The 18892-nt window shown below is 38.2% G+C and overlaps 1 protein-coding gene across 3 annotated transcripts in view; it reads left to right on the plus strand.

Annotated features, from left to right (window-relative positions):
* ZNF536 (zinc finger protein 536) overlaps nt 1–18892 on the plus strand; it is a 348533-nt gene that overhangs the window by 60100 nt on the left and 269541 nt on the right. For all 3 annotated transcript variants that reach the window (XM_061469112.1, XM_061469110.1, XM_061469113.1), the window contains exon 3: nt 8426–8496. The gene's annotated coding sequence lies outside the window, so the exon portion shown is untranslated. The remainder of the gene's footprint in view (nt 1–8425; nt 8497–18892) is intronic.

Raw genomic sequence — 18892 nt, forward strand, 5'->3', positions numbered from 1 at the left:
CCACATCCTGTCATGGCCAGATCCTGAGCAATGACCAAACCAAATATTTCCTTTGTATAGTCAGTCCCTGTCCAGTCACACACATCGATCTTGGATGCACCCTTCGAGCAATTCAGTTAGTGAACTGCAGACTCGCTTCTGTTTGGATGTATAATTTTTAAGCCAGATGAGATGTGCAGTTCAGAAGTTGATATAATTTATATTTTTTATTATTTTTTTTTTGTTTTGCATTTTTGCATTTTCCTCTGACCTCCAATGAAGGACTTTCACTAAGACAAGCAGGAACACTTGCAGCAAGCAAGCTGCATCTTCAACCCATCTATGCTTTCCATCTTGTTTTGGAAACAGCCAGTTCTAACTCTCTCTCTCTCTCTTTAGAATCATGAACCCTACCTCTTTGCTCCCAGGTACCTTATTCATTCTCATACTTTTTCCAACTTTTTCACAACTCCATGCATTCATGTGGGGTTTGCTGCCTACCACGCAACTTTCTTTTCAGAGACTATAAAAACAGCACACAGGTACCTGGGTACAGCTGGTCACAGAGTGAGGTTCTTGGCAAAAAAACATCTGTGTTCCCACATTTTCTCCTTTTTAGTCTACTTTTTACTGCCATCTTATTTTAACTACTCAAAAGGAGTTTAAACACTCTTTTAGATAAGCAGATAATCTCAATGAGCATCTAACAGCTAGCAAAAATGTTGCACACCTGTTTGTACATAGCCTTGATGAAATATCTCAAAGTTATGCTAAGCAAGTTTGCCATTCCCTTCTGGTATTAAAAATGCCATTATCTTGAAGTTTTAAGTTGTACTATTTGTGTAATAGTGTATAACAGCACCTACAAGAGAGTTTATATCTTTCTTATCTTTCCCTTCATCTCCTACAGCAGTTGTTTCGGAAGAACCCTATTGGTCTTGCTTTGATAATTTGAACAGACAGTCTGATGCAGTTGTGACTGAAAATGAGGGCTATCGTTCAGTTTTCATGGAAATCTGGGAAGTCCAGAAGAGCCCAAGTGATGTGTCATTGCTTCTCAAATATTTTAGGGTAACATGCTCTATTTAATGAAAATTGTTAACATTTTTTCTGACTCTAAATCTGACTTTCTTTCCTCCTCTATAAATTTTACTTGTATTTCACCTGATTTTTTACCGTATCTTATTACTTCAAGAGATTTGGAGGAAGGTAGAGTGGGAGATGTCTCTGACATTCATACTTGTGCACATAGTGGCGGGTAAACAAGTCATGGAAGAAGTGCAGATGTGCTACAGTAACAGTGTGGGCATCTGTACGTGTGTAAAGGGCTTCCTGAGAGCAATTTGCTTTGAGAACAGGTCCAAGAGCACAACTGTAAGGGTTAGTCAACTTTCCCTTTCTTCCTCTTCCTCTTCTTCTTTCTCTGGAATATGACAATCTTATCAAAAGTGTGGCTGCATAAAAGCAGAGCACATCTTAATGCTCTTAATGGTGATCTCAAGTGTTGCTTTGAATGGACATTGTCCTTTGAGCAAAACACTGGAGGAAATTCTTGGGTTCCTTTTCTTTCCTGTGGGTAACTGCACATTGCATAGCTGACCAAACATGCCGAGGCTATGGAAAAAGAAAATGGCAAGATGACTGTTTCCGCAAAACAGTAAACACACATTGCAGGCTGGCTTATTTGAAACTGCAAGATTTTACTTTTTGAATAAGTACTGTATTTTAACAATAGGCATCAAGTGGTTGCTATGTGATACACAACAGTGTTTTTCATGAACTTTTGGCTGCTGAATAAGCCCAGCAAATATGGGTTCTTACCCTTTTAGTTTTCTGGGTCAATTCATTTTGCACAAAGGAGAGAATGATAATTTCACTTGTAGGCAGAGAATGTTTTCTTCACATGGTAGGAAAGATGAAAGCTGTTTTTATTTGATTTCTTTTTAAATTAAAAATTATAATTCTTTATAGAATTACAAATAATTATCTTATTACTAAAGGCATCCTGTAAGCTTGTTACAGGAGACTTTCTCTGTAAAATAATTGCTGATTGTCACTGCAAACTAAAAGTGGGGATGAAGGAGGGGAAACATATAAATATGTGTGTAGTGGGTATGTGTGAAATATTATTAATATTTTTTTAAATGTGGTGAGATTACCTCAGAAATAAAGACCTAGGCAAATGCTTTTTGTTTGTTAGGTGAAGCTGAATGGTTACAGGCCATATAAAGGTATTTCCTGAACAGCTGTTCCCTTAATGCTCAGTCCTTTCCTTCTTATGGGTCAGAGAGGACAGTGTCTATCAGATTTAGCTGACTTCCTGATAGGACACCACATTGAGGATGCTTTAATGTTCTTACCTCCTGTTCTTCTGTTGTTGGAATCCCATGGAGCAGGATTTAGGAGAACAGGTTTAAAATCTCCATGAGAGCTGGGGCTGGCACTTGATAAGGGGAAGGTCAGGTGAGGTGGCAGTAGAACAGACAGATGTCAACAGCTGGTGGGAACACAGGGTTAATGGCAGTTTATCTGGGAGGAGGAGTAGGGATGAAGGAAGGGGATTAGGACAGGGGGAGGAAGGGCATTCAAATGGTTCAAGGGAAGGGAGGGAGAGTAGTTATCTCTGACTGTGCAAATGTATATGAGAATGCATAACTTTTAAGTTTCTCAGTAATAAAGAACTTACTTAATTTTAATTAGCTCTGCAATAGGTATACTCACAGGGGCTCATTCAGAAAGGCTTCGGGGCAGGGAGAAGGGTGCTTGGCCAGGAGGACAGTGAAAGTTGTAAGAGTGCTGTTGATGGAAGATCCTAGTATTGAAAGATGAAGAGTTTGGGGCAGGGTGAACAAGGAGATTCAAAGGTCAAGGATTCAAAGGCCAGTAAGGTAGGGTGGGAACTTATCATAGAATAGTTAGGGTTGGAAAGGACCTTAAGATCGTCAAGTTCCAGCCCCCCTGCCATGGGCAGGGATACCTCACACTAAACCATGTCACCCAAGGCTCTGTCCAGCCTGGCCTTGAACACCACCAGGGATGGAGCATTCACAACCTCCCTGGGCAGCCCATTCCAGTGCCTCCTTACCCTAACAACAAAGAACTTCCTCCTTATACCCAATCTAAACTTCCCCTGTTTAAGTTATAACCCATTACCGCTTGTCCTGTCACTACAGTCCCTAATGAAGAGTCCCTCCCCAGCATCCTTATAGGCCCCCTTCAGGCCCCCTTCAAATACTGGAAGACTGCTATGAGGTGTCCACACAGCCTTCTCTTCTCCCGGCTGAAGAGCCCCAATCATGCTCTTCTGCTAGGTGTTTCTAAGCCAAGATTTATCATACCCTTTATCAGTTATGTAGGAACCCTTTTTTAGCCTTGACCAAATTAACCGAGAACATCATCTATGTGGCAAATTCAACAAGGTTTTGGAGGGTAGGTGGACAAACCATTGATGTACTGCTTGCCACTCGGTGTTACAGTTGATTTGGTTACTTCATGGGAAGTATGGTTGTAATTACTCTTCTTTTTGCTGGCTGTGTATGACAATGTCCTGGGTTCAGCTGTAGCAGTGATTTTTCTCCTTCCTCGTAGCTGGTGCAGGGCTGTTTTGGCTTTAGTTTGAAGACAATGCTGGTAACACACTAGTTTTTTAGTTGTTGCTAAGTAATGTTTACTCCAATCAAGGACTTTTCAGCCTCATGCTCTGCCAGTGAGGAGGGGCACAAGAAGCTAGGATAAAACACCTGTCCCAAACTGGCCAAAGGAGTATTCCATACCAAAGCATGTCATGCCCAGTACACAAACTCGGGGATTAGTCACGCAGAGAGCCCAGATTGCTGCTTGGGAGGGGCTGGGTATCAGCAGGTGGAAAGCAATTGTACTGTGCATCACTGCTGGTTGTTACTGGCTTTTCCCCTTACCTTTTTAGTTTTATATTCTCTCACTTGTTATTTCCCTTATCATTAGTAGTAGTGGTAGTAGTTTTGTGTTATACCTTAGTTACTGGACTGCTGTTATCTCAACCCATGGGGTTTACATGCTTTCAATTCTCCTCCCCATCCTGCCAGGCTTGTGGAGGGAAGAGGAGGGGGGAGTGAGTGAGCAGCTGCTTGGTTCTGAGTTATCATCTGGTCTTAAACCACGACAGACAGTGGCCATCAGTGCCCATCCATACTCTGAAGTGTCACAATGGGATGTGTTTCACATTTCGTAAAGAATTTCCTTACAAAGAATAATAAGGGAAGTTACAATATATCCCAGGTCACCATGTCCTGACACCCTTCAGAAAATCTGATGTATGTCTCACTGTTTGCCCAGTTGCCCTTCTCTTAAAAGTACCTATTGTCTCCTTTTAGGTTCACCCCAAATTCAATTCTGAGGGACATGGCTTGTCAATCTGGTGTCAGGCACTGACCCCACACCCACACCTCCTAAATGATAATAGGAATTGCTTGCCCAGATAGAAAGAATTCTTTCATGGAATACATTTTTTTTTTTCTTTTTACATGTTCCATGTAAAGCATATATCATTGGGATAATTTTCCCTCTCACAGTTGTATTAGACACAAAGCTGTCTTCAGGGCTATTTCTTCTAGTTCACTGGACAGCTTATCTGCCTGAAAAGAAAGAAAAGATAATATATCAGTCAAAGACTTTAGGAGAATCCTTATGTTCTTTAACTAATAGGAAAATCCTAACTGTGAGTTCTTGATCTTCTGACTTCAGCACTTTCAGTCTGGAGAACTGCATTGATACAGCATTGATACATTTTGCAAGAGTATCTGTTGGGTTTATTTTTTTAATGCTTTTTGTGTGTGTCTTGATCCTTGGAGGGTGTTACAAACTCCTCTTCACTCCTGACAGCCACATCATAAGCAAACAGTTTCCTTACCCCTGTGATTTGATTGATCCTGTTCTGAATGTCACTATGGGCTGAAATTAGTGCTACTTAGCAGAAGCAAGGTTCTCATCTTTGCTCTGCTGGTGCTGAGTTAATGATTTCAAAAAATTGAAGGACTGAAGAACATGGCCAAACTGCAGACTTCTTAACTGGTACAGATGTCTGTATTTACTTATTGTCCTGTATTTCTGCAACTCAATAACAAACTGGTAACTAAAATAACAAACAGATAATAAATTCCTTCTTTGTTAATTAATTACTAATTATGCACTTACCCTAGACTGTGATGCTAATTTAAAGAAGATTCAAAGTATATTAAAAATTCCTTGACTTTAATAAAAGAAATTCAGGATACTTTATACAATTTACTAAAAGATGTGGGTATACAGGAACAGAATTGAGTTTTGCATGTGTTTGTACATTTCTTAGCGTGGGATGAAATGTATGCGTGAATTTGGGTTCTGTCATTTTAACCTAGCAGTGATCACCTTCCAGAATAGAACTGCATCCCTGATAACAGAGATTTCTGGCCTCGTTAAAGTGTGTGTTGAGTGTTAGAGCATGTTTGCACAGCATGGAGCAGCACTGTGCAGGTGGACTGGAACCAGGCTGAAGGCTGACTTGGGGAGATAGGAGGCCAAGGGAGCCTTTAAGCAAATAGGGACATGTACTGACAGGACAAGAGGGTATGGCTTTAAACTGTCAAAGGGTAGATTTAGATTAGATATTAGGAAGAATTTCTTCCCTGTGAGGGTAGTAAGGCACTGGCACAGGTTGCCCAGAGAAGCTGTGGCTGTCCCATCCCTGGCAGTGTTCAAGGCCAGGTTGGATGCGGCTTGGAGTAACCTGCTCTAGCGGAAGTTGTCCCTGCCTGTGGCAGAGGGTTGGAATTGGATGAGCTTTAAGGCTCCTTCTAACCCAAACCAGTTTGGGATTCCATGATTTTTGCGTAAGAAAAAAAAAAAAAAAACAAAACACAAAATTCAATTTCAGGAAGATCTGTGTCCACTTCTTGGTGCCCTTCAAAGGCATCATTAGCAATCTGTTACATGTTCATGCTATGCTGGTATCATCACAGCCCAGTCAATGCTAATTTGGCCTCAGCAATATCCAGATATGTAGTGTTTTGAGATGTTTTGCTGAAAGAGACCCTCTGCTTTCTAGGCCAACAGACCTTGACTTCGGTAAAGCTTTGCAAGGGCTGCCTGGACTGGATTTCTTTATGTAGGGTTGCAAGCAAAATTAAGACTTGATGCAGCTAATTCTGCAGTGAAAAAGAGGTAGGGGAAAGGAAAGATGTGCCAGCATAACTGCAGTAACTTCTTGTATTTACATATAAAGTTGTCCTGATCCAAAGTTTCCTGAAGCAATTTCCTGAGTTTTGGCAGACCTTGAATCAAATCACTTGCCATAGTGGATCAAAATATCTGGCCATCAACTGCCCTTGATTATGATCAGGAGCAGAAGATTTAGAGGAAGAGGCAAGAAACCTGTGGTCAGTCATCACAGAATAAGGTCTCCTTAAGGACGTTGTAATTATAAGCAGGATACATGGCCAGTGTGTACAATGTGAAAGTTCTAAATAAAAGAAAAACAACAGGGATGATTTAATTCTCTTTTGCTTTGAAATAAAAAAAGATCAGTTTTATTTAATCAATAGACTAGAGTTTGATGTATGGATGAAAACTTACAATCACTGAAATAGTATTTCTGGTTAAGCACTTCTGATCAGGAGCTTGTTTGACCTGTGAGCTGCTTCATTTTTTTAAACTTAGATGTCTCTATTCTAGAACTTTTAAAGATTTTGCAGTGCCAGCATAAGGAGTGTGTGTGTGTTTTAATACAGATGCATCTTGTAGGAAAAGAGAGAAACCTTTTTCTTTGTACACAGACGCATACATGATTTATCAAACGTATTGTATTACTCTGTCTTTACAGTAAAACATACAGTGGATGTGAATTACTCTATCTGTGTAGGATTAGAAACTCTGATATTCTGTCTTGTATTCAAGCAGAGGATTACTCTGCAGATAACATGCAGATAATTTAGTTGTAGTGAGGCATTGCAGCTTAAGAACAACAGAATCAACTTTCTTGCGGTAAAAGGACTAGGAATTGGTATGGAGCAATACAGTGTAGTTGACCACTCAGGAATTTCAAGATTACATCAAAAATATATATTTATTTGACAATTTTTCTGTCATTCTAAAATTATATTTTGATTTTAAAGAAATTAAAATAATCTATTGTAACTGCTGAGCACCTTGAAATTTACCAATTTTATTGCATTTATGATTGGCAGCATTAAATGCCAACAGCTCATTTAAATATGAAACATCTGTACATATTATTTAGGGATTTCTCATCTGTTGATTTTAGAAATGAGGATTTTGATTCCTTGCACACATACTTGTGTATTGCTTATATAAAAAAGCAGTCAGTAATGAAAGAATAGTCCTAAATTCTACTGTATATAGTTTTGTGCTTAAGGTAGGAAATGCACAGTGTATGAAGAAATACAATATGCATTGCATTTGATTTTAGGTGTGGCAGCAGCAATTATGGTTCCATAACAGTGGGAGTAACATGACAGTTCAAAAGCACACTGAGAAGATTATGGTTTTTTATACACAGCAATGTAAATTCTTAAAATAACAATGTAATTTTTACATTTCTCACTGGATATCAGGATAATCCAATTTAGAACAATTTATTCTCAACAGGTATGGTAAAAATAGATATATCATTCTCGAGCGTGATATAACACATTAATTTTTATGAGTGAGTTATGAAGATGTACAACTCAGGACCTAGGATAAACATCATATTCCTTAATTAATCCATTACGCTATGGGACATATGTGCCACTTTTATTACACTAAAATGAAAAATGTGGGGGTGGAAAAAAAAAAGCACTGCTTCTTTCTGCATTAGAAATTGTTTCTTCCAGAACCATAAAAATGTGAAAGCCTAGGTCCCGAACACTATTAGTGAGCTGGACATCTAAATTCCTTGAAGACTTGTAAGATAAAGAGCCATCATCTTCTAGTGATCACATTACAAATACATTCCCTAGCTCAAATGTTCTGAAGCTTATGGATGCAGTGCCTGTGTGTTTAAATGAATCCAGTTCACTCAAGTTCCAGCTGGAGATGGTAGGTGAAACTGAGACTGAGCAACAATATAGGAACAGCGTGGAAAATGAATGAAGAAAAAAAAAATAGCTCAAAGTACAGTATTAAGAGACGAGTATAGCTTCTGAAGCTGTCCTTTCAGACCTGCTAGGAACCTTTTTCTCTTATGGGTCTTAATATAGTTTTCAGTCATCACAGATCCCAAACAATTATGGTGTATCTCTTTAGAGGATAGGGATCTCATCATTTCTAGAGGAAGCATGGCAAAATGTCCCCTTCTGTTTGATTTCAGTAGTCCAGCTTAGGAAGTTCCTTTTGGCTCTCAGTGTGGGCGACTGTCATATTTTAATCACAGTTTTATTTACAGATGGGGATGAATACTAGTCTTGTAATGATAAATATTTTGCATTTACAGTAAAAGATCAACAAGAACTTTCATCATCCACCGGTTAAAGAATTAAGCCTTGCAACATTCCAGCCATCTAGGTAAGTTGTGCTGGCCCCTCAGGGCTGTGTAGCTGCAGCATGGGAAGGAGGGAGGATGTTAACATCACTGGCAGAGCTATCTAGGGCACATCTAGGAACAGACTCCAGGTCTCCCTCACTTCCTGGTCTACAACTTCTCCTTGACAGTGTGTACCTATTTGATCATCTAATATGGGAACTGTTTTTCCAAAGTGTGGTATTCCATCTCATAGTTACGTAGGAGAACTGTGTGCTGAAATAATTTCTCTACTAAACTGTATTAGAATTTCCTAGTATCAAGCCTATAAGTTTACAACTGTGTGTTGTGTGCCCAAGAGCAAATGATCTTTAAGATATCTATGTGAACATATTTTAAGGTGATTTTAGAATGTTAGGCTATCTGTCATTATCTGTCATTTCTCAAATCTGAGTATTTGCCATTTTACATAAAAATAAGAAAACACATAAGATAACATAAACCAAAACACTATTAATGAAAAAATCAAATTAGAAATTATTGTGTACTGAAGACATTTAATTTAAATTAGCACAATATAAATAAATATGTTTTTCTGCTCTCTCAGCATTAGAACAGTACTGCTTTGCTCCATATGTCTGTGTCACCAGGTTGTTATTTCTTTTGTTTAGTCATATAGTAGAATGTGTTGAGACATATTATCCTCAACTTGTGTAACAGACTACAAATACTGATTGCAGTTTGAGCTTGTTATGGAAAAGTATTGCCCTGTGGATTGAGAAAATGACCAACAGCGGACTATAATCTATGAAGCTGAGAGTAAAATTGCCAACTAGAGGTCATTTTTCAAACGAAGGGGCAATAGTTTTCTACTATAAACTGAATATTACAGTCAGTATATGTTTTATTAAACCATTTCAGAAACTTGGGAGCAGTTTCATTTAAACTTCTTGCTTGAAGTGGCTCAGAGAACAGGCCCAGGGCAGCTCACAAAAGAGGCCTGGCATGGTCTTTATAATAAATATTCTGTATACCCAGTAATTATGAAGGCTTTAGGACCTTAATGGTGTATGGCCATATCCTACCACCATTCTGCATCCTTAGCAGCAATTGAAGTCATTAAGTTCTGTGTATAAAAATCACTGCAGACTGTTGTTTCTCACTGTAACACTATGAAAAACTGAGGCCAAACTGTAGAGAAAAGCCAATTATAACTATTACAGTCTAAAGAATTAAAAGGAAAACACCTTTTCTCCATACCCTTTCATTGTTTTTCTTTCCTAGTGAAATGAGTAGGCAATGGATCTTGTTATTGGCACTCATATGGGCATGACTGCCTGGTGCCTTACTCAATAAGAGGATTTCCATTCTGGAGTAACAGAAATAACAATAATATACATGGATGATGTGAAGCCTTTATCTTCCTCCTTAAACACATCTTGGACAGTTCTGCCATCCTGTGCCTGGGGAACAAAGGAGCTTTCTGCAGCCATTGCTTTGAGTGACTTTTACTGCTAGTAAATTGTCAGTACAAAATCCTCTGTGGACTTCAGGTTTTAGAAAGAGTGATAGGGAGTTCTGGCCTACCTGAAACACAGAGGCAAAGAAAAACGAGGAATACCATAGTGGTTTGGGCAGAAGGGAGCCAAGTAAAACTTTTCATCTTTTCCTTGAGAATCCCTGATGGAAGGGTTTTGTTTAGAGCTCCTTGTGGGACTTTTCCTTTGCTGCTTTCGCAGGCTTTGATGTCAACTTGTTGTCTACCTTGCAGGATTTCTAATTTTCTGTTTTGGGGAAAAGCTCACAGACTGATCCTGGTTTTGTGGCATAAGCATGTTACAGTACAATACTACTATGTTGTCAACAGTAAACATGTTTAAGTTACTGTATGCTTACATTGCAAGTTCACTTGTCACATTTATGCCTGTAAATCCTGCATTCAGATAACTGTAATTAGAAATTTCTGTCTCACTTGCTAGATTAATGAATAGTTACAGCTGTAGCATGGGCAAATTAGGTGCAGAATTTGGTTTTGCACTTTGGTTTTTCAAAAACCAGACCTTACATCCATATGTGTATATATTATGCAGTCACAGACATCATTTTCTAATGGCCATAATTTTAAAGGTCTATGTAAAACTTTGCCACTTTGGTAGGGGTGATGGATTAGAATAATAAAAGTTGAAGCAGAAAAAGACCAGTTATACATCTAGTCCATCTTCTTGACATTACAGGATTGTTCCCTACAGGGCATTTGCTAATACTTTGTCCATAGAAGGTTTAAATGTACCAAGCAGTGAAGTTCCTACAGCGAGAATTCAGAGGATATTTTTCTGACACTTTCTTAAGTTGACCAGTTTACCCGGTTATGTTGGTCATAACTGAAGGGACCTGTCCTGTATGTATATCCTCAGTGCTTCCATGCTCCTGAACATCTGCAGAAAGTCATCATAAATTACTCTGATATTGACCATGCCCTTTTCTTTCATTCTCTACCTAACACTGTGTCACTGGGCAAGTTGTGAGGTTTTTTTTTCCTGAAAAACTCTTTTGTACATCAAAAGACTGTGATAGTATTAATTTAGCATTGCATATATTGCATAATATATACACAGTACATATATATTACTATGTATATAGCCTACTAGGAAAATGTTGGTTAGAGGTCTGATTGTACTGGGCGCTGTATAAACATGTAATTAATCTCATTTTTAGCAATGCTTAGCTCCAAGTGGAGTGTAGGAATATAGGGCTATTAGTTTCTAGAACATTTTTATTAGGTACTTTCTATTTTGATTGACAAGTATTAGTATTTTAAGATGACAGAACTAAAATTTATGCTGCCAGACTACATCAAACATAATGTATCCTAAGTAAACAGAAGCATGTGAGCAGGATAATATTTATTGGATAGTTACATAGGAATGTGGAAACAGAATAGAGAGAGAATTATTCTTCAGGAAGAATATTTGATATTTCATGCTCTTTAGAAATACACACATAGGACTGAACGTGCACCCTGCTTTCTCAGGGTAAATGCAGGTTTATTATCTGTCCTGGCTGAGTTGCTCTTGAGAGCTTGCTTCTTCATCCTCTTCCTTTCTCTCCAATTGCCTGTGTAGGAGAGGAATAGGAGAAGATCCTTCTGAGATTAATTTTATAATTGTTCTGCTTTACTATTTGATAGTTTGCCTTGCAGCTCCAGTCAAAATTTATACTGAACCCTTCTTATGTAGTCCTAGAGAGCCTAATGGTCCAAGTAGATGAAAGTCTGGAGGGGCAAGAGGCACAGTCAGGAGACACATTGTGCAATAGGAGATTCATGAGGAGAAGGATGGAGCCACTGTGACCAAGTCAGGTTGCAGTTACTCATTTGGCAAAAAATCAGTAATAGTTTTAACTGAGTAAGTAACAATTTTGTCTCCAGAGCAAAAAGAACAGTTACTATGTATGTGCAACTTTCCCACGTATTTCTAGTGAATATTTAATATAAAGCAAGTAAAGGCAGGGCAAGAATTACATAGCTTTTAAAAAACAATGAATAAAGAGACTCCCGTTTTCATGACACAATTCACCCACCTAAAATTACTTACTGAATTCAAGTTAAAAGGGGGAAGGTGGAGTGTTGGGAACTTTGTTCAGAAACTTGCGCTTAGGTCTGTAGGCAATGACTGCCATGTCAAAGCCAGGCTGGCTCTAGGATGGCGCAGGAGAGGTATGTCTCTTCTGAAAACACATAGAAACACTACAAACTAAGTCAACAGAAAAGTGAATTCTTGGGCTGTGGGAACAAGTAAAATGCTAAATAAAATTAGCATTAATCAAAAAATAGGGAGACTTTGGGCTCTCTTTTTTTTTTTTAATAATTTCAGCTTGCATCCTTTTCAGCAAAAAAGTACTGCTTAGTGTTGCAGAAAGTGTCAGGCACAGAATATATTAGGCAGAAGTACCTATCTTTAGTAGAAGAAATTTTAAGAAGTAGCTCTTCAAATCGTTCTCAGTTCAGGGTTTTTTAAACATATGACCAAGAAGGACTGTTTGTGTCCTTTGCACGTCGTCAACATGAGTAGCTCTACAGTCACAAGATAATGTCATTAGGCAGTTTGTTTTTTTTTTGCAAACTCAAATTAACTGGAGAAAAGAAGTTGAATCAGTGGGATTGATACATTCATTTATTTACTCTCTTGGGTAAATTACTTTTTCCAGCCATTGAGACAAAAAGTATTCCAAATATGGGGTGGTTTATTTTTCCCTGAGCATACCTTTATGTACATTGCCTGACTCATAAAGGGGCTGTTGGGCAGCACTTTTAAACAGTTGCAGTATGCAGCTGCAGTTAGAATGTCTTTAAACACAAAATTATATTAAAATAATATAATTTATTATGAACTTTGGTCAACTTCAGCATTCATTCATACTTTATTGCTGGAAAATTCTCTTTTGGATTATAAAGTCTTCTTCTCTCTTAAGTGCAACTGCTTGATGGCTGCAGCATTCACCCAGTGCAACTTTCATATTTACTTCAGATTTTCATTCCTTGAAAGTAGTTTTATTACTGGCTAGTTCTGGGCATCAGGCTGATGCCACTGAATAAAACCACTGGTGGTGCTTGTGGCAGTATAGTTTTTTAATAGTCATTCTTGTCGACCAAGACGATGTGTTACTGTGTCTGACATACTTGTAAATTATTAATCCTGTTACCAGTATATGTCTAATCTGTTCTTGTCCATTTGTAGTGCTCCTGGTTGATCTCTTTTGGGCATTAATATTCACGTTTCAGAGTGATACTTCTAATGACTGGTCACACTTTGAGGAAACAGTGCCATGTTATGCTAGAATAAAGTGTCATGGCTTCTTAGGTAGATAAGCCAATCCACATGAAAAGAGGAAAAAAAAAAACTTCATCTGGCAGGCAAGAAAATGGAAAGGAAAAGTTGTGGTGCATGACTGCTACTGAAAACAAAGGAACTACCCAGCAAAGTATAAATGATGAAATGTGCCATCTGCATCATACTATAGTTAGAGTGAGGGTTGTTATAAGAGGGTTGGTATTGTATTAAATGCCTTTCAGGTAACCTTTCTGGAGTTTGCACCCATAGTTCCTGTAAACTCTTCTAGTATAGCCCAGTAAACTGTCCAGTGGAAACATAACAGACTGGTTTGTGTTGGAAGGGATTTAAAAGCTCATCCAGTTCCAGTCCCCTGCCACAGGCAGGGACACCTTCCAGTAGACAAGGTTGCTCAAAGTCCCATCCAGCCTGGACTTGAACACTGCCAGGGATGGGCTATCATAATGCTTCATTCTGAGATTCAGGGAGAACTGCAGTTACTCAGAGAGAGGTTACTCAGAAGGACCTCAGCTATAGTCTTAGTTTGTCAGTGCCAGTGCTGTTTCCACTTGAGCATCTTTGTCTCCTGTAATGTAAATTTGATGGGAGCTGCAAACCCTTCAGAGAACAGATGGAAAATATGAATATAATGTGTCTATGTATTGTATGTGGCAGCTAGGCATAGTCATGGAGTAATGTTTTAATATATACAGCATCTTGGTTATACAGTCAAGTGGAAAAAAGGGAATGTTTCTATTTATCAGGGTTTTTTTTTTGTCTTGGGTGTTTCTATCTTTGACTGATACAAAAATTTTGGAATCCAAACATATCTTCACAATACTGTTGTGTCTTTGTTCTGGGTTTCTTTCATCTTAACTTATCAACACAGTATACGAGCATTTTATCCTGCAGTGTGATCATCATCCTAGTGTGTATTTGCTCATTAATGTCAGGTTATGATCTAAAGAAATAAGAAAGAAGGAGTGAAATTTCCTTTTTTTTTCTTTTTTGTACTTTTTTTTTTTAATATACTAACAATGATGAAAATAGGAAAACTACAGTCCTGTGGCTTTGGGGGTGGGAGAGAAGTATAAACTTTTTCCCACAACTGCTGTACTGCTTCTGTTCTTAGGTTAGCTTAAATATTAGTACTTAAACATGACCCTAAACAAAAAAATTTTGACCAAGTCTCATTCTGTAATGGGGAATAACAATTTTGGTATTTATTGAAATGCCTATGAAATGCACATTTAATCTTTATAGTTTTTCACTGAACAGATTTCTTTTTTTATCCATTTCCATAAATGTAAGTTGGTAAGATCTGTTTTTCATATACCTGATAGTCACAGGGAAGAAACTCTGAAAAGTGAAAGTACAAATGGATAAATGTAAAATCTAACAATTTTTTTTTAAGCTGTTCTTGATTGCGAACAGGACATGCATCTGTCCCGCTTCAGCTTAACTGTTCAGCCATTCACATGGCTTACTTTTATTCCTCACAATTATTCCTTCCTTCGCCACCCACAAACTCAAAAAAAAAATATAATAGTTGAGAGTATGTTTTCTCTTTTTAATTTGATTGACATGATTTCTAATATGTATTTTCTGAAGTTTTCAGAGGAGACTATGCAAATGTTTTGATGGAGTTTAAATACTTATTTACATTTGATGTTTTTAGATCGCTATGCTCTACTGTAATACAGCATATTAAAACATAAGTGACAGAATTTAAGGATGGTGTTTTGACTTTTCCAAGGTAAACATTTACACACTGCAATGTCAGGATTGGCCTGTTTTGGGTCAGAACCAAATTTTCTGCTGAAAGCTTCAGTTTCAACAGATCTACCTATGATAATGAGTTTAGCAGCTATGGTCTCTCACTTCAGTCCTTCCTGAGAATCACCATGTCTGACTCTATGTGTTGCTTTTTCACTTTTAGGAGCTGTCAGTTTGAAGTCCTCTTCAGGCTCTTTTCCCAGTAGCAAGAGGTGCAGAGGTCTTGTTCCTATTTTTCTGCATTCTGAATATGAGACAAAAAGAAGCCCACAGTCTAGTTACTTAGCTAGGTTTGTTGCAGTAAATTGGCATTGTAGGGCACATTCTTCCCAACATATTGAAGCTTTTAATGAATATTTTCTCTTATTTGAAAACTGACACGGTTTGTCTTATGTTTATGAAGGAGTCACAGTCCTGCAGCATTGATTTGTGTCTTCCTAACTGTCTTCTAGTGTGTTTTCAGTAAGATAGCAATCCCGTGTGAAACCTTGCAGCTTTACTTACAACATCAAGTTGGTTTTGGGTTTTTTTTTTTTTAGTGCAAACTATACTTTTTAGTAAATGCAGACAATGTATTTTAAGTCAACTTTTGCATTAGGCAGTGCTTTAATTTGTGTAAAACTTGTGGCAGAAAAGTACAAGCAAAGGAGATCTAAGTTTTTTTTTTTTTTAAATACTGTCTTGTTTACATGTACATTTTAAGTTTGGTTTACAACAGTATTTATTGTAAGAATAAAGTGTGTTAGGACGTGCTGGATGTCTCAGCCTTGGGGATCAAAGGTGCTCTTTATTGAAAGGCACTGTCAATGCAAACTTTCCCACATTAGCCAATTACTTTATTTCAAGGGACTGACCTTCTAGCCTTGGCACTAATGCTCAGAATATCAATTTAGTTACCAATTAAGGTAGTACTGACTTTTAATGACAGTTTGTGTCCTTTTTTTAATATTTAGTGCTGTATGAGACAAACTTTCATACAAACATTCCGTGTGATATAATCTGTCACCCTGGAAATAACACTACCATTTCCCCTCCTGTCAGAATAATTTTATTTTATTTTTTTAGATTATTGACATTTGCTTAATTTATGATTAACATAATCTTAATTGAAATACTTAAAATATTTTTTTCTGAGTGGTTCAATTCTTGATATACTCTCCCAGTTTTCTGTAATGCATAGCAAGCCCTTTGTTCAAACACAGCTCTCCAAGTAGGAAGAGGAATGGTGTGGTGAATGTATTCTGTTGAGAGGTCCTAAAATAGCCAGTGGGACTGTGCTCTCACTTCCTTGCTTTGAGCCAGCCCTTCGACTAGGACAAATGAAGAAGTAATCTTAAATTTTGGGAAGCTAGCCAGACACAGCACCGGCCACAGGGGTATGCAGACCTGGAACCTGGGTCTGTGGCAAATCCAAGCTGGGCATTCAAGCTGTGCTTATTCAGCCTGCAGAAGAGAAGAAAGTTTAGGGGAGACCTTGTAAACAGTCTTCCAATACCTAAAGGGGGCCTACAAGAAATGTGGAGAGGGACTTTTTGCAAGGGCATGTAGTGGCAGGACAAGGGGAAGATTTAGATTAGACATCAGGAAGAAGCTCTTCCCTGTGCAGGTGCTGTGGCTGCCCCATCCCTGGCAGTGTTCAAGGCCAGGCTGGACGGGGCTTGGAGCAACCTGCTCTAGCGCAAGGTGCCCCTGCCACAGGCAGGGGTTGGAACTGAATGAGCTTTAAGGTCCCTTCCAAACCAAACCATTCTTTGATTCTGTGATCCAGGAAAGGAAAGGGACTTCTCTGGTGTGGCCCAGAGGTACTGTTGGCTGGGTTGGGTGGGAGCTGCTTTCATGAATAAGACTGGTTTGGGTCTCACCCAGTGTAAAAACTAAGACAGTGGTTTCAGAGTGTCTTTTGGAGATGGATGGAAACTGAGGGAAGGGATCCACCTTGCATTTGGGAAGAGCGGTGAGGACTAGTGAGGGGATTCATGACAAGGGTTGTCTGTCTCTTAAATTAGTACAAAGGAGGAAGAAAGGATAGAAGGTAATGCCTCTCCTTCCTCTGTTCAGCTTGAGAAATCTTCAAATCGTCTCTCTTGAAACAACCTCCACCCCAAAATGTTTATGTGCTTTCAAGGGAAGAAAATATTTCACCCACATTTACCTATAAGTAAAGATTTTAAAACTGGAGAAGAGGGAGTGTAAACCAGCAGGTTAATAAACAGGAGAAAAGTTCTGGAAAGAAAGGCAAAAATCAGTCTAAGAGCTGAGAGAGTGCAAACAGTACAACCCAACAGCTCCAAAGAACAGACAGATATCTACAAGCATCTCTAGTTTAAGTCTGGCTTTAAAAAAACATAAAATACAGTTTAGCTATGGTGTTTGGGGGATGGAAAAAAAAAAAAAGACTGGTTGGGAGACGTATTAGTTATCTAACTGGTATCAAGTGGCTAAATGTCTGGTCTCTTTCCATGTATAAAAATGATTTTGTTAGTATGTAGGTCACATTACAGTACTGTCTAGTTATTGGACATTGGCTTAGATAACTGTTTGTGGAGTATTAAATGCTTTTGCTGCCTCAGCACACTTTTTAACTGGTATTTTTCACACAGTTGTGCTACTGAAAAGGAGCAGCACCGCAGCAAAAATCAATTTATCTTTCTCTCTGCTATTTGTGTATTGTGAGCTCTTGTAGTGTTTTACAATTTGATTAATTGATATTCATTGTACTAGATAACATTTGTAATACTCTTCTCTAGCTCCTGGTACTTTGAAAACTTTTATCAGAACAGTAGGTTATTTGTATAGGAGACCTCCTCCAAACAATCAACAACACTGTGAAACCAAAAGGAAAATTAAAGCTAAAATTTGTAAGCTGCCGATGTAAGATTAAGTACACTGGAACAGTGTTTTAAGTGATTTCTTTTGTCATCTCCATTTTTGTAGTTTTACAGAGATTTATCATGAGCAGAATGAAAAAGTTGTGCAAGGTTTACTTGTAGTGACAGATAAAACTCAGTGCTGTAAAGTAACTTGTTTGTATGCGTTTCACATGCTGTTGGTCTGTAGGTATTATTAATATCTATTTTTAGAATCAAGATTATGATGCACAAGGTACATAGGCCCAATGTGATAAAAACACAGCAATACTGTTTCTTTTCCTTTTCATTATAAAGTTTCTTTGACCCTGTGGTTTATTTTCAAACATACAAGTTGTTTGTTCTGGTGTATTCTTAAACAGGGGTTGTTTTTCTCCCTTTCAGAAAATGAGCACAGATGGTGATTGATTTTTCAAGTGCTGACATCCCTGCTTGAGAAAATGTTCCCACCTTCTTTGTGCTGAGCAAGTCAGGCAAACTAACATGATGATGCGATCATCAGTTTCATGCAGACATGCAGAATTGATTGACAGGGAAAATTTTAACATAAACCACACATTCTTCCAGTGTCTTCAATTTTTTTAATGATGTTTATTTGCAGGGTATTAGCAGCAGTGGGGATTTCATTTAAAAGACACTAAAATTTATTTCAACAACAAGGTTAAATTAAGAATTTTACTGCACCAGCCCAGCACATATCGCTACAATTTGTAATAGCTCTTCCGAGCCAGTTCTGAAGCTAAATGCTGTCACTGGCTAACTAGCCATTCTCAGGCCATTGCTTCTGTTTGCGTGACTAAATACATACAATTAAAGCCTAGCACTTTCATTCTCTATGAACTCATTGTTATCCAGGGTTCAAGTACTCAGATAATGGGCCAGAAGAAAATAGGCATATCATCAACCCACAGTGGCAGAAAACTGGTTGGTAAAATACATTTCTCATTATCTGATGCAGAATGAATGGT

Source organism: Pezoporus flaviventris, unplaced genomic scaffold (assembly GCF_033815535.1).
Source record: "Pezoporus flaviventris isolate CSIRO_AGI_PZ_B2104156 unplaced genomic scaffold, CSIRO_AGI_Pfla_v1 ptg000054l, whole genome shotgun sequence".
NCBI lineage: Eukaryota > Metazoa > Chordata > Aves > Psittaciformes > Psittacidae > Pezoporus > Pezoporus flaviventris.